This window comes from Anser anser, assembly GCF_964211835.1.
Source record: "Anser anser genome assembly, chromosome: 1".
Lineage (NCBI taxonomy): Eukaryota > Metazoa > Chordata > Aves > Anseriformes > Anatidae > Anser > Anser anser.
The window spans coordinates 12421619-12446270 of record NC_139720.1 but is presented as its reverse complement, the minus strand read 5'-3'; the positions used below and the strand labels follow the sequence as shown (position 1 = coordinate 12446270).

General features: G+C 35.7%; 1 protein-coding gene across 16 annotated transcripts in view; it reads right to left on the bottom strand.

Moving 5' to 3' along the window:
• MAGI2 (membrane associated guanylate kinase, WW and PDZ domain containing 2) overlaps nt 1-24652 on the bottom strand; it is a 773420-nt gene that overhangs the window by 426165 nt on the left and 322603 nt on the right. Inside the window, exon 1 of one of the 16 annotated variants that reach the window (XM_083811058.1) lies at nt 1-23708. This exon is cut by the window's left edge and continues 3211 nt beyond it. The exons of the other annotated variants lie outside the window; for them this stretch is intronic. The gene's annotated coding sequence lies outside the window, so the exon portion shown is untranslated. Of the gene's footprint in view, nt 23709-24652 lie in introns of those variants that run through there. 16 annotated transcript variants of the gene reach the window in all.

Below are 24652 nucleotides of genomic sequence, written 5' to 3'. Positions count from 1 at the left end.
TAGAAGAGGTGGGAAGATTATCTTCCACTTAAAGGGTATATGTATATACACATTGATTTATAGATACATGTGTATACATGTATACGTATATATATGTATATGTATACATGTATCAATAATTAACTGAAACCATATAATAAATATGGATGAAAATCTGTCTCAAGCATGGAGACAATAATTATGTTTTGGAAATAGTGTGCAGTAATACTTATCAAAATATAAGTGCACAAACTGATATTTTGCTCCTCAAGAAGTAAATACATTATTTTCTTAATCATTAAGTCTATCTTCTGTAATCCCTTGAGAGGAATTTGAAAATATCCTGGCAAATTCAGTGTTTTTAAATTATACTCTTTTAAAAATTAGAGCTTTAATTTGAACAACAGCACATACATAATCAAATTATTGAGGCATGACAAAAATAAATTAATGGTCTACTTTGTTACAGAAATATTCTCAGTATTTGCAATGTTAATTTTAAAACAGTAAAAATATGCATATATCAACATTAAAAAAAAAAGCAATAAAACCTCTATTTTATTTGTAATACTTATCAGCCTTAAGGCTGGATTTATTCCTAAAAGAAGCCATAGAACCAGGCTGCAGTTTTTCATTTCATTTATATGCAAGTAAAAGGTTCATGCTTAAAAATAAAACTATATCCAATCAGTAGGAAAAAGGATGTGTTGTATATTTAAGAAGTCTTTTTGAATTTTGTGCAGTAAGCAAGCATGAATGTTTTGTTTTTCCATTACTCTTCAGATTTGGAATTTGCAAGTCCATGTTTCAAAAGTAATGTGAAAGCAGATAAAACTCTATTAGCTTCTGATCCTTAATGTCAATATTACTGATGAGTAAAAATATCCAAATGCACATATGTTACATACAAAATTTACACAATTGAGGGAAACCATTACAAAATTATCACTGACAGTATTATAAGTAACTTGCACCTTCAGAAAGACTAAAAGTTTTAATCACAAAGGTCAACAATTTTGGAATAGATTAGATTTGGTTTGGGGATGTACCTACAGTCCTTTGTGCTCAGAGGAGAAACATTGCCAAGAGGAAAGAGCAAGAAAGAAGGCTGAGGTACAGATGTGGTCCTATTCCAGTGACATAAACAAGCCATTTGACATGTGTGGGCTGTGACCCATGCTAGAGATAACATTTAATGTGGGCCTCTCTGTAGAATTAGTCATTATCCTTGACTTTAAAACAGACATAAACAAGTGAGAGATGATGAGCAAAGTTAATACCAATAGCCTTTGGATCTCCCAGCATTGTCTTGTCAATTTATGGGAAGGCACAGGAACAGATCACAGGAACTTTCTGCTCTTCAAAGACCAGATGAAAGATTTAAAATAAAATAAAATAAAATTTAAAAATAAATAAATAAATCATTAAGTTGAGGAGGAAATACACTACCACCCAGCCTGCTAGAATGTCCATACTGTTTTTTCCTTATGGGAGTGGTAGAGGAGTCACACCAGCTCTTGGACACTTCTAAAGAAATTGCATGAGCAAAATGGAAATCAAATGGATAAACACCTTTCAACACTGATGTCAACAGCAGAACTTTATTTGTTGCTTCAGAAGACAGTGCAACAGGAAACCTCTTAAGAATACAAAAATGAGGTTTTGGACTACATGTAACCACTGAAAAATCTCATAGCTCTTTTTGTGAAGAAGGAATTCAATACCAATATCCTGGTTAGAACCTAGAGCTCATACAAGTGTTGAAGGCAGACTGAAGATAGAAATGCTTTATTCCTGACTTTGATATATATGTATGTGTATGCATGTGTATACATGTATGTTAAAGAGCATTTGTCTGGATAAACCCCTTCCATCTCAAAAATGGAAATAGGATATATCCCTTAGAGTGAAACAATATACATATATGTATATATATATATATTTTTAACAGCATTAAATAATTCTTGCATCTAAGCTGTCTGCAGTGCTGCTGTCAGTCTTTACATATGCATCAAATTCCATCCATGAAATGGCAAAAGACTTGCATTATACAAAGTTTGCATATAGGCCCCTTCAGTTTGTAGAGGGCTTAGGAGGCAGAAAATGTTATGTTCAGCTTAAAGTTAGCAAAAACTCTTACCAGTTTTTTCACCAACTGATTGTGACGAACGCGTTTCAGAGTTAACCAAATACCATCATCTAACTGCTAAGCACCGTGATCTCAATAACTTTGGCAGAAACAGGTGGGTAGTAATGGAGAATCATTAAAAAGTCTGGTTTATTTTTGGAGGATATTAATTTAAATTTATTGGGATAGTTCAACTGTTTCTCTCTCCTTAAGATTGTACTAATGCATGTACAGGCCCATGATGAGAAGAAGGTAATTACAGTCCTCTCTAGACAGTGAGTTCATTAAGTGTTATTTGGGATAAGTAAGTTTTTAATTGGTTTCCAGTGCCTGTAAGGAGGATGGCCTATGGTAGCACAGTAGTGAGGATTTGTACCCCTACTGCTTTCCCGTGTTGGAATTCAATAAAGTTTAATTGGATTACAATGGGGGTATCCACAAGATGTCAATTACTGGTATATTCACAGTGTGGACCTCTTCTTCCAGTGGCACTTGGTTGACTCATTCTGCACACTTCTTTTATTACAGGACCTCTTCCCCTCCTTCCCAGATAATAAGTACTGTACAAAGATGCCAGCCTCTTTATTAAACAACAGCATAATCACACAACACTTGTGGCACTGTCTTCAAAAATTAAAGTTCTACCTGCTCTGAGTTTACAGCATGTGACCTACTTTATTCAAAACTAGTCCTGGAATGTCCTGTTGCATCTGTTACTTTGCCCATGTGTTGATTGCCTCCCTCCCCATAAATGGAAAAAGGTGTCAATTCATGAATTAAGCAAAACATTTGTTCATATGAGAAAATTGACAGAATTGTTGGGAAAGCATATCCCTCAATTTCCACCATTTAAGGTACGTGAAACAATAAAAAATAAAATAAAATCACTTAACCCATTTTTCTGGCTGCTTTCTAGTTCATTTTTATCTGATTTAAGATCATAAAGACATCATAAAGACATCAAATGTTTTTCCTAAAAGTACTTAGTACATCGCAAAACAAGTTATTTAAATTGATTAAAACTGGTCAAAGAAGTTTCCAAGTCTCATTTTACATAAAAGACATTTTGATGAAATATCATTTTCAATAACATATAATATTTTTAATACATTTGTTCTTTCCTTAGTGTTTGATTTCTAAAAAATTATGGAGAAAAATCATTTACTGATCTGCCTCTCTGAATGACAGCTAAGGTGTAATTTAAAAAAAAATCACTGCGGTTGTATCAACATTAACAATTATGTGACTGTGTTTTTGTTCTATTATTATTTCACTCTGATTTAAGAAGTACTAAATTACAAATTAACAAACACTTTTAATACTTTCCAGAGAACTGATCCTACCACTAATAGAAATGAATCAGAAGGAAGAAGAAAATTTAAATTTGCAGTAATTATATGTAATACTATAAAATATCAAACACAGGTTTCTTAACTGAATCTTCTAACATCAGTATTACTGCACTGTGATTTCCCCATTACTTTATCATTGTCAATTTGAATATTTCCTCAGCACTCACTAGTTTCTAAATGATACAAAATTCATTTAAAACACTTCTGAAATTTTTATTAACAAAATTCAGATTAGAGCATACTAATAACAACAACAACAAATAAAATTGCTAAGCATGACCTCTATTAATTTATAACAGCTTTTGTTCATTGTGTTTTTAAATAAAAACAATAACAATAACAATAATAATAAATAATGCCATAAGAAAATAAAATAACTTTTGAAAGAGTTCAAAACTAGTTTGGGTATTCTATTTGCATATACTTTTTAAAGTACCTTGTTTAAAATGAATTTACTTCATATGGGGATGCAACAGTACATTTGCAAAAGAAAACGGAAGTTCTATAGTATTTGCACAAAAAAGAATTCCACGGTACAATAGATACAGAAAGGTACCACATTTACTATCGAAAATTCTACAGTTAATTATCAAGGATTCTAACACTTATTCTTCTGGAGCCAAGAAGAATTTTACTGAGAAATGGCTGATTTTAAATTTCAAACAGGATTGTTCTGGAGAGACCTTCGTATTGGAAGTTATTACTTTTTTGTTGTTCCATGTCATATGACAGGAAAATGTAAACATTTTCCATACTATTGCTCCTACAAACCTCCAAACCAAAAATCCCAATGGGGACTTACTTGGAGTTCTGCAGGCTAGAAGTTTAAGCTGAAATTCTTCTGATTTTTGTTTTGTTTTGTTTTGATTTGATTTGTTTTGTTTTGTTTAAGTCAGTAACTCCTACTAACAAAAAGCCACAATTAAATTACTCAAAAACATAAACAAGATTGTATCTATTTGTAAGCATGAAGTATGATAAAAATACTTGAAATATGAGATATTTTAATTATTTTACTTCACTTTTCTTGATTTATTTTCAGAATTTTAACTGTGTAGTAACACTTTACAGTTAATAGAAACATGCAAGTGTTACTATCGATATTATTCAATCCATCTTTGTATTCATATATTTTTTTAAAAATACTTGTGTTAATTGTGTAAATTATAAGTCTGAAGAATTATATACTTTATTTCCTATAAGAACACATAAAAGATAATTTCAAATTTGTATTTCAATCAATTATTAGATAGTTGTGCTAGAAACTGTCAGACTTTTTTTTTGGTACCAGTTTTAATGTTTCTTTCTGGAAGAGTTTGCTTAAAAGAAGCTTCACATTCATAAAGTACGTAGTAATATTCCATCTAGTCATTAATAGTCAAACACACACATACAATGGCACAACTGACACAGGCAGCTGAGTTGGGAATTGAAACCGTAATAATTAACAATAGATTTCTTGATCTCACCATGACAAGTAAATGAAACACTCTGCAGCGTGCTTGCCCAGTGGAAGAGGGAATTAACTCAGTATGAACAGCGGAATGGAAGCACATCACTGATTAGATCTAATGCACAAGGAATGCAACAATGGGAAGCTTGTGTTAGCAGATCGCATCAAAGTCTTTTCTAAATATTGTGCATGCATATGCAAAAACACACAGAAACATATCCCCAATAAGAACGTGTCCTGGTTTCAGCTGAGATAGCGTTAATTCTCTTCATAGTGGCTGGTAGGTTGCTGTGTTTTGAATTTAGGAGTAAAATAATGTTGATAACAACCTAATGTTTTAGTTGTTGCAGAGCAGTGCTCACACAAAGCCAAAGACTTTTCAGCTTCTACTGCTCTGCCAGCAAGGAGGCTGGGGGTACACAAGAAGCTGGGAGAGACAGAACCAGGAAAGGTGACCAAGACTCGCCAAAGAGATGTTCCATACTATGTGGTGTCAGGCTGGCTAATAAAACTGGGGGGACTTGGCCTGGGGGAAGGGCGGGCAGCTGTTACTTGGGGACTATCCAGGCTGGGCATCATCTGCAACTGCAGTGCGCATCACTTGCTTTGTATATATTATTATTATTGTTGTTGTTGTTGTTGTTGTTGTTATTCATTGCTTTTCTTCCTATTAAACTGTCTTTATCTCAACTCATAAGTTTTTTTTTATTATTATTATTTTATTTATTTATTTATTTTTTATTCTCTCCCCCATCACACTGGCAGGGAGTGAGCAAACATCTGTGCAGTGCTTAACTGCCTGCTGGGTTAAACCACAACAGAACCTTAGTGAAATTGCACAAGAAGTACTAAACACAATCCCAAGTTCAATAAATAAGTAGGTAAAATAAAATAATTGTATGATTTAACTTCCTATAAACAATTTAATATTTACATTTCTTTGGGAATTTTGGTCTCACTTCAAGTCTCCAATTTAAACGACTCCTGCTCAGCTTCCTCCTCTCCCCATTCAGGCTCACGCCTCATCTCTGTTCAGGACCTCGGAGAGCAACAGCACCTGGGGCCGCTGATCTCCCCTCAGCCATGAGCAGCCCTTAGACTACAGAGATAAAAATCACTTTGTGCTTTCAGTTTGCATGAATTATCTTCCTCTGTTCTTCCGTATGTCTCTTATTGCTGCTCCATCTTTCCCTTCTTCATCCCCCCCCTTTTTTTTTTTCTTTTACAGTGACATTCACTGTTGCAGCAACATTCCCACTTGTCAGAAACAAAATGTTCTCCCTTTCCTTCTTCAAACTTACTACAAGACTTTTATTTATTTATTTAAGGCTGTCTTGTATTTTACGTTGACAACATTGCATCGGTTTATGTGGCAAGGTTTTGGTAGTGAGGAGAGGGGGCTGCAGGGGTGGCCTCTGTGAGCAGAGCCCAGCAGCTGCCCCATGTTAGATCAGAGCCAACTCCAGCCGTCTCTGAAAGGGACCCACTGCTGGCCAGAGCTGAGCCAGTGAGCAACACTGGTTGGGCCTCGGAGAAATTTAAAAAATGGAAAGTTGCTGTGCCACAGAATCTGTGAGAGAGAAGTGAGAAAACTTGAGAGAACCAGCCCTGCAGACATCCAGGTCAGTGCAGAAGGAGGGCAGGAGGTGCTCCAGGTGCCAGAGCTGAAGTTCCCCTGTGGCCTGTGGAGAGGCCCCTGGTGGAGCAGGCTGTCCCCCTGCAGCCCATGGGTCCCATGGCGGAGCAGATCTCCATGCTGCAGCCCATGGAGAAGGTGAAGCCCAAGGTGAAGCAGAATCCAGGCTGGAGCTGCAGCCCATGGAGAGCAGTCCACAAAGAAACAGCTGATCTGGTGGGAGCTGCAACCCGTGGGTGACCCATGCTAGAGTCCCTGAAAGACAGGCCCCATGCTATGGACCGATCTTGGAGCAATTCCTGAAGAACTGCAGTCTGTGGGAAGCCCCCTCATGACCAATTTGGGAACGAATGCAGTTTGGGATGGACCCCACGCTGGAGCAGGGGAAGAGAGTGACCATGAAGAAGTGGCAGCTGACAAAGTGTTATATAGACTGATTACAACTAGACTGATTACAACCTTGATTCCCCATGCCCCTGCACTGCTCAGGTGGAAGAGGTAGAAGAGGGTGGATGGGGGAAAGGTGTTTTGGTTTACTTTTGGTTTCTCACAGTTTTAGTCTGTTAGTAAAAGGCAATAAATTATACTAATCTCCCTACACTGAGTCTGTTTTGCCCGTGACACTTTCTGGTGAGTGATTTCCCTGTCCTCATGTCAATCTTTGAACCGTTTTTCATTGTATTTTCTCTCCCTCTTCCTTTGAGGAGAGGGAGTGAGAGAGCAGTTGTGGTGGAGTTCAGCTGCCCATAAGGGTGAAACCACCATGGAACATGCACTAAAAGTATTACTTCATGAATTATAGCTTTGTTGTTTTAATATATATACCTGAGTCAGATATATTGCATTCTTGTACGCTGTTAATTGTTACAAAACTTACTTTGCAATAACTCTGAATCTGAAATGATTGTGACTGCAAACATATAAAATTTTCACTACACTCATAACAATACAGTTGCAGTTACTAATCTTCTTTCACGTATTAAACACATTTGAATGATACGGATTCCCTTTAAAGCTCAAAAGACCAGTTTAAGTTCAAAATTGTAACAAAATATCTAATTCTGCACTCACAAGGTGAATAATCCCAGTCTGTTCAATGGAACTGCTCACCTGTACAATGCCACATGTTATGCCCTTGCAGGATCTGTACCTAGATTATTTCATTAAGGCTCAGAGTTTAATTAATTCTCAGACTGATATAAATCAAGAATGATTCCCAAAAGTCAGTAGAGATTCATTGGTGTAACTCAGCGTAATTTTTAGACTGGTTTCTTATGGAAAATTAGGTTTTGTGATGACATTGTGAAAGGGAAGGAAGGAGGGAGGAGAGGAGGGCATTGGTATGATATGCACATATGTATGCATATGTCTGCATGCCCTTCGATCTCCTCTACTAAGCCTGAACACAAAGGCCAATTTAAAACAATTTTTATCATGGAACTGACAGAAGATACAAATGTGTAAGGGAGATATGGAAAGGATGAATAAAGAGCTCATTCTTGAGCTCAACCACCAGATTCATAAGAGACCAGTTTTGTGGATTTGGCAGTATTGAAGCATTCTTTCTTTTTAAAAGATGGAAGAGTTTTGAAAATATATTCCACATCTCTCTTTTAACACTATGACTTTTGTACATTCACTCTAATGCAAGGATTTTGAAGCACATCTTCAGCAATGGCCTCCCATCAGACTAGGAATCAGAGGTAGCCTCTCTTTCTTTACAACAAACAAAACATCCATGTAGTGTACTTCAGAAGATTCAGACACAAAAAAGCAGTTGGCCTCAAATGAAAACACAGTCAAACTGTTGAAATGTTGTGAAGAGCTGCTTATACTGGCTCCAAGGCACCTTCTGCCAGAAATTCCCTTCCAGTCATAGCACTTACACAGTAGGAAAATCAGGCATTATGAAATGTGAGGTCTGAAGAATAAAGCCTACATAGTCTCAAATCAAGATATGTAAGTCTTAAATAAATAAATAAAGTCTCAAAGAGATACATATCCCATAGACAAGAGGGAGGCCATCAATGTCACATATAAATGTAATCATATTCAAACATCAGCAATGCATTATAACCTTAATCTGAATCATGAAGAACACAGTTTGGACTAAAGTATAGGCCACTAAATTACATGGCAACTGTGGATGAAGAACAGTCTGGATCCAGTTAATCTCTGCTGACAAAGTTTATTACGGAAGTTGATATAAGACTCTACAAAGCATGTTGAGTTGAGCAGCAGAAGAACCTCTATCTTGGAGAGATTTCAGAATGGTTCAAAATGACAGGTCCTATTTATATATACAGTGAAATAGGAAGGCAAGCCACATCCATTACTAGGTCAGTAGCTTTGATTATGTCATTATTATTGCAGAGATTCCATACCTTCAAAGTTCTGAAGCAGAACAAATAATGCCACTTGCTCTATAGGCTCTGAGAGTGAATATCACATGGAAGCCAAATCTATTACAGCATGCTACTGATAAATAATATTTGATCTCTAATGTCTCTCTTTTTTGTTTGTTTGTTTGTTTTCCCTAGCACAAATAAAAATGTTTTCTCTATAAACATCTCAAATGTCTTTACTGTCTTGGGGATCACAACTTATCCATATTCCACCAGAAATGGTGGATTCCATTTCCAAAAGGATTCTACAATGAAGGAACACCACATTTGGCAGAAGGAACTTGACCAGTAAAGATTTTAAAGGAAATCTGTGAACTCAAACATGATGTTTATCTGCAAATGAACCTAATGCAAGATACTAAGATCTTCTGTAAAAAATGCTCACTATGTATTTTTTTCATATTACAAAAAGTAACTATTTATCCGCTTTTCTGCTTACCAAAACTAAAAGTTATGATTAGTAATTAGTGTTGATAAAGAATACCAACTCTAGAACTACAGAAGATTAATATTTTCTAAGTTTCATATCCTATGCAATAGGAGCATTAGAAAATGTTAAAATACAGGTAAACAGTTGCAGTTTCTATTTGTAAAACTCAGACAAAATACTAATAGCTGAATCTTTAATGATACCTTTGGTCAAAATTTTATCTGATGTACAATTATAAGTTGACACCCAAAGCACACAGCTTATGGTCTCCTCAGAATGAAGGTAGTGGCAGCTGCTGATTTTCCAGAGAATCAGGCCTTTATCCAGTTGTCAGACTCAACACCAAGAACCTAATCTTACTTTTTCTTCCATTGCATTTTTCTTTATTCTGTAGATCACTTCCTCACATGAAGAGAAACCCACTTTTGACATATATGTCAGGATTTCTAATATCACAACTTACCTCACTGCACCCATTCTCCACTGAGAAGACAAAATTCTCATGAACGAAGGTTACATCTACCAAAATCCTGTGCGTATTCATTCAGCCTTTCCAGTATTGAATATTATCTTACCTTCTGATATGAAATTTGACCAAAATCATTTTTAAGCACTAACTTTTGAGTATTGTAGATAAAGAAAACCCTTATAGCCTAATAAGTACAAAATACAAATGTGATATTTTATGGCAAAACATTCAGGCTTTCTACTCCACTAAAATATTATCCAGAAGGGCTGGATTCATTGTAACAAGAGAATAAGGCAAGAGTAATTTTTCGATGACTTCCCCTAAATAAAGACTGAAACTTTGGTTGCTTTATAGATCTTGACTGTTGGTCTTGTGCTCTCTGAAGGATTTACAAGAAAAGAGATGGATTCTTGTCTTGCAAATGAGTCTCATTTGATTCCAGAGATGGTGCAGGCAGCAATTTTCATATATAGAATATATACATATATATATATTTTTTTTTTAAACTGGTAATAGGGTAGTTAGTAATCAGTACCAGGATATACTGCAGGTACTACATTGAATTTTTGTAATTCCTTTTCAGCTAGTCAACTTTTTCATGTCATAGCAAAACATTCTATTTTGTAGGTATTCTTAGATAGGAAAGAGGTGCTCAACCAATGCAAACATCAGTATCAATAATCAGTAGTAGAGCACTGATAGCATTTGTATCAGACACTACTGTCTTCTCATAACAACAGGTAAAACAGATGATTGAAATGTGGAGAATTCATTGCTTTCAAACCAGGCTACGGATGGATAAAATGTATTCTGAATTTAATACTTGATAATGATTGGCTGGGTTGTTTCTGTCCTCTGTTTCAGAAGGTCAAGCAGGACTCATTGGTAGGAACTTCTTTCTTACTTAGGACATGGTTAAAACTGTCATCTATGCAGCTCTTTTCATGAGATAGGTGTCCCAGAGGGAAAGAAGAGAATCATCAGAGATGAGTGATGAGCTAGATCATTGCTGTGAGAAGTGACTGAAAGCAGTGTAACGACACTTCTTTGAAAATGATGAATCTGTGTGTAGAAGATATACACCTGTCTCATGATGCTGTGGATACAGTTTTCAAAGAATACTCATATCCCAGTGAATTGTAATGGAAAATCTGTGGGACAAATCATTAGGAAAACGTTTTTCAACTTTCTGCTAAGATTATAAAATCATGCTATGTAATCCTGGTTCACAGTTTGGATGAGTTCTTTGTGTTTCCTTTCTTTAGAACCCTATTTTCATTCAAATCTGATCACCGTTTATAAGGGTGACGACCTCTATTGTAAAATGTATTGACATCAATAATTTAACCTTAGCTGAACTGCACAATGCCATTTACATTTGGGGGCAGAGGTTATTTTACTAGATTTAAAAATGAAAGAATATAAGAAACATGACATTATTCAGTAAGGATCTATATATTATAACAACACTGTGGAATCATTCTTTCCTGAGGGAAAATTTGGCACAATCATTCCTGGGGCTCAGTCAAAATTTCCAGACAGAGTTCTCTTGGAATAATATTTAAATAATAATAATAAGAAGAATAATATGAAGAATAAGAATAAGAATAACAATAATAATATTTTTGGTTTTCATTCCCTGACCCTAAAGTCCAGCTTTCTGGATTAACAGAATGGATTAACAGTTTTGAAAGCCAGTCAAGCTAACACTCATGGTGGTGACAGTAAATTTTTGGTCTTTCCCTGGAACACTGAATTGTTCAGTTAGTTAAACTAATTTGAGAGGTGATGTGATAATCTAATTATCTGCAGTCAAGTGTAGTTTCTCATATCAATACCCACTCTGGAAAGCTTCGAGAAATAAAAACTGATTATTGTCATAGAAATACAGGAAATTCTTGTCTCAGGAAACAGTTGAAAATCTGTGTATAGTAAAACAAGATCTATCTAGTAAGGAGAGGGTTTCTCTACGTAACCACAATAACCAACAACATTTAAGCCTCACCACCTCAATAGCTGAAATACGGATAGCACTCTCCCACAAAAATATATTTAGATGCAAGGATTACAGTCTCTAACACAAAATTAAATAAATATAAAACACCGTAAATGTTAGGGCCTTTGTTAAGAATTGCACAGCAGAACAGACAACAGAATTAAGCATGCCTGGAAGTAGCACAGCTCATATAATTACAGAAGAAAAAAAAAAAAAAGAAATGAAAAATGTTCATGTACCATGAAACTTGTGCTTCAGCAAGTATGAGATCGATGGATTATATGGCTTTTGAAGGCTTTCATTTACAGTTAAGTCTAAACTGAAACACCAGAGCATTAAAGTCAGAAAAATCTGGAGGTTAGCATTTTTTTCAATGAACAAAGTATTAAAAGTACTCCCTAAGTGAGCACTTCTTTTGTTATATAAATCCCTGTTCACTGAACCGATTTCCTGTTAGTAGACTGAACCATGGATTAGGTACATGTGATTTGAAGAATGTCACTAATGAAACAAATCATCAGGAAAGGAGAAAGAATTTTAAAGTGTGCTTAGTGCACTGCAGGGTCATAGTGACGAGGTTTTGTAGAGCAGGTTAGAAACTCAATGGAAAAAAATAAGGGAAAAATGTGAGTGTATAAAAAGGGATTTATGAGGTTGCTTAGGAAAGTTGAACTCTCTGAAAGAGCCGCTTGGAACTGAGGTAGCTGATGAAATATAAATGTCAACAAACATTATAGTTTAATGTAAGTGAAACATTTGTAATACAAAGTTGTAAAGAAATGGCTGCAGTTGAAGTCAGTCTGGGTTAATGGAGGCTGTACATTCTTACTGTTCTCATCAAACAGTTGGCAGTCAGAGCCTCTGGCTTCCTCTGCTAAACTTGCCATTAAATTGGTGTGACTTTGAGCAAGTCAGGACACCAATGCCTCAGTTTACCCATTTATAAAACAAGAGTGTAATTTAACTGTGCTGCAGGGCTTAATTATGCTCTCAAAGTACATGGGATCATTGTACGAAACATTATATGCATGTGAGTTTTTATGAGCATAACATCTGTATCAACAGTTCTTTGAATAATAAGAGAAGACATGAAATCTGCAGGATTGCAGGTGTAAAGAAAAAGGCATTTTTCCCTCATTGTATAGTAAATTACACATCATTAGAGAATGCGAAACATAAAATGGGACAACGCTGTAATTTTGCTGAGAATCCAATTCTATCCCAAATGTAATAATCTGTAGCTTTAGGATTTTTTTTTTTTTTTTTTTGTCTGGAAGATAGTCAAGGTCATGTACCAAAATCTAAAAATCTGTTGTTCCTACTGTTACAGGCTACACTGCTTATCACTATATGGCACAGACACAAACTATGATTGGCCCCTTGTTTCTGTTTCAAACAATAGATGTAATTATAACATTTACACTATCATCAGGAAAAAATAGTTTAGCAAATTATTTTGCCATTTAACATGATTTTTTTTTTTATTATTATATTTCAAAACACACATATATTCTCTGCAGCTGCCAACACTGAACAGGTAGGAGCATCCTCTAAGCATCCTTCAAAGAGCCCTTCTTGACTTTGTCACATAGTAAACATTTGTACACATGCAGGCATTGTGCATTCGAATCATCAATCCCAATTCAGTTTTAAAGTATTTATTTATTTATTTAATGAGGATGGGGTTGGTGGATTCTGTGGTTTAGTTAGGTTTTCAATATTACAAACAGTATCTCTATATGGCAGAAATCAGATATAAATTTATACCTTCCTGCATTAAGAAATTACATTCTCTGACAAACAAACAAGAAAAACTTTTCAATGCACATTTAAGACTCTGACTAGCATCTCTTACAGAGCACTTATTCAGAAAAATTAAACTTTTTTTAAGGCATAATATAAAGAATTACAGTGTATTACAGCTCAGTCTAACTCACTTCAGTTCTACTTCTGAAGCTTGCAAAAGCCACTGGGAATATCCATGACAGCCCATCTCCAAAAGCAGCATATGACAGGACAGAGTGGTAAAAAGATATAGTGAGTAAAGGGCAAAAAAATAATACTGTGTTTCTTTGGAGTAAGTGAAAAGCTTTTCCATTATTCTTTTATATTGTCTGCAAAAATAGAATGCCAAATATATATGGCAGGCCTCTGATAAGGAAGGGAAGAGCTAAGGTTAATTTTGTATTACCTCATTTCCCATAGTTTGAGTTCGAGAGATCAAAACACCAGTGGCTAGCTATAGAGGGATAGGCTATAGAGGGAAATCTACAGATCTGTAGGTAACTTGCATATATTTTAATTCATTTGTTGGGATACTTTCCATTAACTTTCACTTAATTTTTGTTGGATTTTGTGGATTTCCAAGTTATGGACTTCAACTATTTTAAAGACCCTATAAATTTTTCTTGAGGCTGATTTAGGTGGTTATGATAAAGCAAAAGTTGAAAGCTGAGATGTCAATTCTTGTTAGCCAAAAGGAAGTATTTCTTCCCATTCCTGACTACTTTACAACAGTGTAAGGGTGTAAGGCTAACAACAATTACCATCATTGCCATCATTGGATGCTGCAGTTAATAAGAGACTGAGATGGATTATTGATAGTTTTTCTCAAACCTAAATAACTTTAGTCTGTGTGGGTTACACTACTTCTAAGTACAAAAACGGAGGGCAGATGTTTCAGAGATCTTTACCTGTGGAAGTCTAAGTACAGCACTAATGTTTCCCAACCTCAGGCTCTTTGCAGGGATTTCTTAGTGATCAGGACAGAGACAGACTGACAAAGGCGTGTGCTTAGTTGCTGTTTCTTTGTGAAAGAATGTTCTCATTGCCTGAAAATGGAGGAGGTGAACTCACTCTAGCTAGATTGCAATCTTGCCTGGATGTCATGGAGAAGCATAGTACATGTTCCTTTATTTTATTTTATTTTATTTTATTTTATTTTATTTTATTTTATTTTATTTTATTTTATTTTATTTTATTTTATTTTATTTTATTTTTTATTTTATTTTATTTTATTTTATTTTATTTTATTTTTTTTCCTGGTGTTTATGATTGAAATGTATTGCTCCATTTTTAGGGGATTTTACATGACTCACACCTTCTTCCTCTGTATCCACCACTAAGTTATTGAAGTTACCTTTTTAACTGTAGTGTATAGTAGTAATAACAATTCACTGGACATAATAAAGACAAAGGTTGGATGAGGAAATCTGGTTAAATTTTAAAAGAAATCAACAAAATGTATAGAACTTAAATAATAGACTATTCTTATTTTTATGGAAGTTATTTAAAAATGCTCCATCCTATAAGCTTTTCCTAAAGACAGTGCAGAAGTACTGTAGTCTTGAAAGAAGAGATAAAAACTACAGAAAAATATGTTGGGGGGAACAGAGGAAAAGATGCGTTCTCGCTACTGTTGCTTTCTGCTATCAGATGAAAAGACATGTAGCAAACTCAGGAGGAGATAGTTTTTCGAAGAAAAAGACAGACAATTTTGAAAAGTGGTTATGTCATAATAACTTGCCAAGAGTTAGTTTTTTAGAAAGTCAGCTCTGACTTCATTTTTGCCTCGATTTCTGCTGGATTTTTTGGAAAGATTATTTACAATGAATAACGTCCTGCAAATTGAAACATACTACCAGGGCTTTAAACCACATTCAGCTTAAGTGAACTACAAATCATTGTGGGCTTCCTTAACAAATAAGTCTAACAAATCTAACAAATAAGTCTATTCATACTCAAGAGATATGCCTACTGTTATAAGAAGTACCTAGTCCGCAGGAACTTTAGAAGATATTCAAGTATTTGAGTTTATCTAAAAAGGTCTTCAAGCACAGTATTTGGGTTACTATATTCAGCAAACTGCAAGCTGATTTGAAATGGAAATATATATCTTTAGAGTAAAAAGAATGTGCAGATGGTCTTGGATGACTGAGAAGCAAAACGAGTACTAGCACAAAATGAGCACAAACTGTTCATTTTATGAGTTGTCATGGAGAGAATTATGAATGGAAAATATTCGTATGCACTAATGAAGGCAGGAGAGCCCTGAAAGAAGCATTAATTACACTGTAACTGCATTACTTTGGTATGGACAATTTGTTGTACAGTATTTCTTATTTCAAGTGCTGACACACTACCTTGTAAAACTTGATGCCAATGCATCAGCTTTCTGGAGAGCAAAACAAAGCATTTACATTGGAAGATGGAATCTTTTTTAGGAAAAGAAAAGAAAAGAGTTTGCTTATTCATAGAAAACTACTTCAGCAAAAGTGAACGCACCAAACCTGAGAAAAGGTCAGAAAGGACAGGAAAAGGACAGGAATACTGCATTTCATTTTTGTTCCAAGACAGAAGACTAAAGGAGATGCAGAAATCATTATGTTTCATTCTGTAAACACAGAGCTGGACAGGTTATACAGAGTATGTTAATAAATGGAAGTAGTGATAACAATGGCCAACTGCTCATACTTTCGGAGATAAGATGAATCACCAGTTCACCTATGATATAATATTACTGACTGATGAGAATTCGGTGACTGAATTATTAAAATTATCATAAAGTAAATTCCTCCATTTAAGAGTTTATCTGATAGAAATTAAGATTGTGAAAGCAACATAATGTATCATGTTTTCAGACATACCATTAGAGGGTTTACAGTGTCCATAAAGAAGGAAAAGACAATTCCATCAACTTTTGGAACAGGATATTCAAAATCACCTGCCCATCTGGGATGCAAAATGCCACACATCCTGCCTCCACCTCCTGCAAAAGCAGTCACAGTCTTACTGCGTCTACAGGACAGTAAGAGGCAGAAGCAAAAAAAAATAAATAAATAAAAATCTGATTCTCACTTAGGTCAAGAACACTGGTTAGGACACAGCACAAAGCTGGTTGCATAGGCAGCTCCCCCATATAAAGTGATTTTACAGATTTTGAGATCAACTCAGTTTAAGGCAAATTCCATTCAGACTGACACAGTCTATAGTTATAATTTGTTGAGCACACTGATGGACACAAAAAGGAAAACACAGTATCTATTTTAATTACTGTTGATCTGAAAGTGCCATCAATAATAGTGTGAAAACAGTGTATCAGGGGTAAACACTTTTTCTTTAATGACATCAATTCACTGAAAGTTTTGGTGCTTTGGAACTGTTGTAATAGGCAATACAGTGTTACTACTGAATAAAGAGAAATGCCTAATTTTCTTACTTTTCAAATATCTCCAGAGGCAGTTTATTTCTCTGTCTAAACTCTATCAAAGAGAGATGAGAGATATTAGTTACATATATGTGGTAATCAGAAAATATGGCATGAATTTAGTCTCAATATTTGTAATATATTTCTTGTTGACAATAGAAAACTTTTTTTTTTTTTCTTTTATATTTTGGCATCCCCTAGTTTTCATGGCAAGCAGCCAATCAGTAACAGATATTGAATATTACGGGTTACACCCATCAGAACCAGAAGCCTTATTTATGTTTAGATTTGCAATAAGTTCCTGTTCTGTAACATGGACATTTGAGAATTCTTATGTTTCTAGTATGAAGTAGTTTAAAATAATTATATACTCAAATACAGAAATCTAACTATTCTTAAATTTTCCAGAATGGTATATTCTCTGACCTTGTTACCAGTTGCCATCACTGTGCCCACTTAGTTAAATAACTAAGCCACTGATTTTTTAACGGCTTATTAGGGCTATTATTATTATTTTTTAATGGCTCCCTTATTTTTACACAACTAAACAACTCTTTTGTGTAAGAATTATTTTTGTAGGTATTTGCATATAATTTGCAATATTTTCTTATAGAGTGTTTTAAAAACTTTCTGTATTTTTCTTATAATTAGAATTTACGTTTTAATTCCCAGTCTGTATATGCCTATTAATTTTATTCTTTGGATTTGTGGTTGGCTGGGGGAGAAGCTGTTTTGGTTTTGGGATTAGTGTTTTTTGTTTGTTTGTTTGTTTGTTTGTTTGTTTGTTTTAATCAGAAATTCTACTAATAAGGCTCTCTTACCTACTAGCTGATCAATGTCTCTTTCTCTGTTTTTTTGAAGTGTTCAGCCATGATACTTTTCACTGACCTTACTGGAATTTGAGATGATTGGTATGGTTTGAAAATACAAACTTACTGTTTTGCAACTGAGGTCCCAGAAAATGAAGCATGCATCGCTGGTAAACTGTTTTGCAAATGTACCTATTAGTATGGTAAGATACCACTACAAAAATGAATAAAACACAACAGGTTTGCATGATTTCTCACAAAATTCCTCTCTGGTAGGAGATGACTGCTTGATGAAGCAGAAAGGCACCTCAGCTTCCATGCCAGTTCCATGAAATTCATGCTCTCCTCACAATAGCAATCAGTATGGATGACAATGACTGTGAATTATTTTGAACGATTTTGTTTTAAGAGTAATAACTGAGACTAAGGAAATAAAATTTATTTTTGGTCTAATATCTTTGTTAACAACTGTAGAAATTACCTCTTTAAGCAACTTTTCTCGCTAGAAAAATAACTGGACAATGTTTACAGATATTAACATTCTCTACAGAAAGAGCATTACAGTAATAATAAAACATTAAAATATGATGACTCTATTCATGGTAGGCTTCAATTTTTAAAGGCACCTATTCTCTATTGAACTAATTCCAACCATATGACTCAGAGACCAATTTACAGAATATAAATGAGTGTATAACATTATTCTGCTACATAAAATGGAATATTTCAGGTACAAATGACCACAATCCATTGTTAGCTTTCTTACAGAATTTACCCTATGACAATAGCAAAGGCAGGTAAGTGCTAGAAAACTGTTTCTGCATTACCATGATTTTTTTTAATTTATTTTTTTTGTGGTTATAATTAGGCCAATTCTATTTCCTTTTCATCTACATAGCATTCCTATCATGTCTGAGGTCCCCTCTAAAGCACAATATTTTTCTCTGAAATACCTAACAACTTAAGAATCTCATTTTTATAACAAAGTTTCTAAATGTCACAATTTGAAATTAAAAAGTTACAATATTTAGCTTCAAAAAAGTTGAAAGAAAATATTTCCCTTCCCTCTTCGTGGTTCACTTAAAAGGTTGAATTAAAGTTCTCATGAAGTTTGACACCTAAGCACATTTTTCACAAAATGTGCTATTCCTCACAAGAAAGTCACCAATAGCTAAGCCCACTAATACTGCCTTACCACTGCCTTGTCCAAAGCAGGTACACATTTAAATGAAAAAAAAATGGATTTTGTGCTGTTACAGTTTTACTCAAATACTTCAAGATTTGTGTATTTCTCTAAGAAATCTGATAATGGAAAATCCTAAAATACAAACTTTGAAAAACTGTAGGCAAAAGTAATACCTAACTGCTCTAAAACACTCTCCTCCATCAAAGATTTGTTTCACTTTGTTCAGAAACTTCATTGTTCCTGAAAAGTGTTCTAATGAACAGCTTAGCTATGGTTATAAAACATTTTCCATGTGACTTACTTTTCTCTGGTACAAGACAGATAAGGAAATAAATAGATTTGTTCTCCCAGAATAGCATTATTAACTCTTATACATCAGATATTCATTCCAAAGCATTTTCCCTTAATATAATTATTACTTTGGTCAATGAAAGAAAACCAAAACAACTTCACCTGAACATTAATAAAGGTTTTCCTTCTAGCTACCATTCTAATTAACCACACAGTCAATAATGATATATTTTGACCTCATTTGTAACACAATATAGAATCATAGATATTTTGACCTCATTTGTAACACAATATAGAATCATAGAATATCCTGAGTGGGAAGGGATCCACAAGGATCATAGGATCATAGAATGGGTTGGGTTGGAAGGGACCTTAAAGATAACTTAGTTCCAACCCTCCTGCCCTGGGCAGGGACACCTCCCACTAGACCAGGTTGCCCCAAGCCCCATCCTGAACACCTCCAGGGATAGAGCATCCACAGCTTCACTGGGCAACCTGGTCCAGTGCCTCACCACCCTCAGAGCAAAGAATTTCTTCCTTATATCTAATCTAAACCTAAAGCCATTATCCCTTTTCCTGTCACTACACTCCCTGACAAAGAGTCCCTCCCTAGCTTTCCTGTAGGTCCCTTCATATGTATGTGGGGATTCTCAAGTCCAACTCCTGGCTCTGCACAGGACCACCCAAAAATCAGACCCTATGTCTGAGAGTGTTGTCCAAATGCTTCTTGAACTCCAGCAGCTTGGTGCCATGCCCATTGCCCTGGGGAGCCTGTCCCAGTGCCCGACCACCCTCTGGGTGAAGAACCTTTCCCTAACCCCCAGCCTGACCCTCCCCTGTCCCAGCTCCATGCCGTTCCCTCGGGTCCTGTCGCTGTCCCCAGAGAGCAGAGCTCAGCGCCTGCCCCTCCACTCCCCTCGTGAGGAAGCTGCAGGCCTCCATGAGGCCTCCCCTCAGCCTGCTCTGCTCTGGGCTGAACAAACCAAGGCACCTCAGACCCTCCCTATATATCTTCCTCTAGACGTTTCACCGTCTTTGTTACTCTATTTTGGACACTCTCTAATAGTTTTATGTCCTTCTTACACCGCATACAAAATGCAAACAGTGCTACAGGTAAGGCCAATAGACCTAGTTAGATCTAACATATAGATCTAGTTATTCTACTTCAAAGAGAATACTTCACATCTCAGTAAAACTGACAACAGATATGCATAAATTCATTCTAATGGGAACATTTCCAAGCAGACCTGTTTCCATGTGAGAAGTATAACTTTGCCTAAACTGCTATTCCTTTCAACATTATTCTATGGTGTCAAGTAATTTTTACAGTGAAAGGTAATCACTCTATAAATAAATGAAAGGTAATTGAGGATATATTTGCAGCAGGAAAAAAAAAATCTTTTAATTTGCAGCTGTATACTTGTGCCTACATACCTGGCTCGTTCCTGGAATTTTGTTCTTTGATTTACATCTACAGTATCACATTGAGAGAGATGCAGCAGGTATTGTCAATGTATGGCCTTTTTGCTATGGTTTCATTCTCTCTCTTCCTTCATTAATTATGACAATTCAAGATGCTTCTCTGCCCCAAAGGTGAACAAGGTAAACTTGGAGGAATAATTCTGGGACAGATCTGCTTTCTAAACCTGCTCACTGCTCAGTCACAGAACTCCTCACACCAGCACAAAGGATCACGCACTCCTTAAGATATGACTACCCTAAACTTAAATTTAGTTGCTTAACCTACCTGAAAAATAAGTCCATTCTGTATTGCAACAGCATGTCTATAAAAGTGTGCTAAGCGAGATGTTTTTGTTGCTTCATTATTACCCTGCACATTAAAGATTTAACTCTAAGGCTGGACTATGTTCATCACAACCTTTTGAGACTAGCAGTTCAGCCAGTTTTCAGTCCATCCCACTGTCCATTTTTCTATCCTGTACTTCATCAGTTAAGTTAGTCCATGAGGATATTCTGGGAGGCAGTGTTGAAAATCTTGTAAAGTTGAGATAAACATTATGTCCTGCTCTCTTCTAGTTCACTGACCTAGTCATTTCATTGTAGAAAGGCTACCAAGTTGACCAAGCATGATTTTCCCTTTATAAATCCATGGTGACTATTCCCCTTTCACCCTTGTGTCCTTAATATGTTTAGTAACAGCTTCCAGAATTATTTGTTCTATTACCTTCCCAAGGACTGAGGTGAGGCTGATCAAACTGCATTTCCTTGGAACCTCCTTTTCCTTCTGGAAGATAGGAATTACATTTGCTTTCTTCCAGTTCTCCAGAACATTTGCTGATAGCTGTGACCTTTCAGACATGACCTTTCAATATGAGTGACCTCTCAGTGACACTGGCCAGCTCTCTCAGTGCTTGTGGGTTCATCCCATCAGTCCCAATGGACTTTTTAATGTTTTGTTTAAATGTCCTCTGACCTGACCCTCCTCCACTGAAGGCGTCTTCCTTTCCCCAGAGTTTACTCCTGGTCTCAGGAACCTGGAATTGCTAAAGGCCAGTTTTACCAAAAGTTACTTTTACCAGTAAAGACCAAAGCAAAGAAAGCATCCCCTTCTGTATCCATTCCCACCAGGTCCTTTGCACCATTTACCAGCAAGTCCACATTTCCCTTCTGCTGCTGATATACCTGTAGAAGACTTCTTGCTGTCCATTATGAGATTCAGCTCCAGGTGGGCTTTGATTTTCTGTTTCTGCATGCTTGGACAGTGTCTATATATTTCTCCCAGGTCATCTGTCTCAGCTTTCACCAGTATATACTATGCTTTCAGTACTAAGCTGACTTGCAGAGGTATAGTTATGTTTTATGTGTATGTGTATATATGCGTACTTTAATTCTATGCCAGTAGTTTAGAGTTTAACACTTTTTTTTCCTTACGTTGAAAACACAGTTGTTTTTAAACCCACTCCCCTGGACAGCTATGTATTTCTAAAAAAAAAATAAAATAATAATTGCAAAATTCATTACTCTCTATAATTACCAAGTTAATTCTAACTACAAAGTAAATGTCTCATTGCCAAATCATGGTTTTCCTTCATCCAATATAATCATATGATTAGACATTCTGTTCCATATTTCCCTAATGATTTTATTTTTTTCATCTGGAGATTGAATTTTTAGTTTTGTTTTTGAGATGAATGTCATAGCTCATAAAGAATCAACTTACTTCAAGCTTGTTCACAGATACTGATAATAAAATGGGGGAAACATCAAGGATGATTTATTACACCACATCAAGCAGTGAAGAAAAAAATAACCTTGTCAGATGTGCTTTTTTTTTTTTTTAATTTAAATGAATGTGATAATGTTCTCCTTCTCCATCTTTTCAAAAGTAATGTTTATTTGTAACTGATTTCTCAACAATACTGCATCATACAAAGGAATGAAATGGCTACTCTGAATGCAGAGTTGGTAGACAGTATTGCAGCTCTTTTGGTATATGCAACTTGTTTAACTGGTCATAAAACAGCTGCATGCTATATTTCTAGACTGGTAGTCCTCTTTAAGCACATTTTAGAATGTTATGTAAGCTATTAGAATGAAAATTGTTGGGGATTGATAAGCAGTAATGTTATACATCAGCAGCTCCTGCAACTCTGCAGGTAGCAGTGTACCACAGTACATTTCCCTCTGCCCAATGTATTGCCTTGGGCATCAATCTCTACAGTGATTTTCCATGAGTTTCAGAGTAAATGTGCTCAGAATTTCCACTGACCTCAGTTGACTATGACTGTACCCATACTCTTTCCTATTTGTGTCCAATTCTTTGCTGGACTGACCAAAGCATCAGGTCATCTAGGTGTTTCACAGAAAAAAGAAACAGGATCCAACTTACTTTCTCAAAGCTGCAATGTCTCTGTAGGTTTTGGAAGAGTTTTTAGAAAAGGAAAAGAAAATGCTGAAAATGAACAGTGTTTTCTGTACTAAATTCAGCCAATGTGATTTAGCAATAGTTACAAACATACTTTCATAATAGATTTACACTTTAAGAATGGAACATACTTATTTCAGTTCTTACACATATCAGTAAAAAAGAAATAATAATATTGCGTGAAAACTGTTTATCTTTAAATTTCTTCAGAAAGCTAGATTTCCAGTCACATATGGAAACTATTTCTACTTTTGATTGTTTGCAGAATACTGCTGAGACCAATACCTCTGAGACCAAAGAAACCCTATCTCCTGTTTAGCAGAAACCTTGTCTTTCAGAATCTGAAGCTGGCCCTTCCTGTCCTGCCTTCCAGAAATATCAGCCTTGGGAGGAAACTGTTTGTGTTAGCTCTTGGAAATTCCCTGACACTGAGCAGAAGATAAACGGTACAGGGAAGAAAAGGGTACATCTAAGAGGGTAGCTCTGACCTTTAGAAACCAGCCAGTGTGGTGCTGCAGGTCTCCTGCCATGTGGCATGGTGGCAGCAGCGAATACTTGTCACACTTGTAGATGAGCTGCATCCCTCCTTCCTCATGCTTCTAACAGAATTCTGGAGAATGAAGCAGAAAGAGGGAAGTATGTAGCCTTTGCCAAGCTTGGAAGCTCTCCTTGCCTGAATTGTCATTGGTGTAATAGGACATCTAAAGCCTACAATGAAGACAACAGGTTATTCTCTGATTTTAGAGATGATGTAGCAGAAACTGCCAAGAGTTAGTCCTTTGTGTGCCTTTGTGTGTAAGGTCAGAAAAAAAGTCTGGAAGAGGAGCTTTATTTAGAAGCAGCATATATGGGGCTTGCAGACTTATTGGTACTGGGATCTTTTGTAGTGATAGGTCTTAAAAGGAAAGTTAATATATTTTATTTTAAACAAATTTCTTCCAAATTCTTAAGACTGACTGCACCTGATGAATGGAGACAATGAACCACACAGTAGAGGACACATTACTTTGTGATTACTGGTTAGAGGCGAACAACACAAACTCCTCAGGAAAAATATAACTGATTAATTAGATACAGGACTAAATTCTGCCAAGCAGAATTTCAGAATAAATTTGTAGAGGACATCATAGAAAATTTTCAACCTTTAACATTCCTGAGTTAGCACACTGCAAAGACTTGAGCTCAACTTTCACTCAGAATTGCTACCACTTATCTATCAACAATAAAGATAAATACTTCAGAGACGCTGAGTTGCGATGAATATGACATTAGACTGGTCAAGGCAAATAGTTCTCAATTAATGAAAGTTCCAGTGTAAGCAGTGGGAAATCTGCAGGGAAAATGCTTGCAAGATCAAGATCAATCTTTGGGCTTCAAATCAGATTAAGGAAGATATGAAGTTGCTTTAGGCACTGAAAGGATAAGA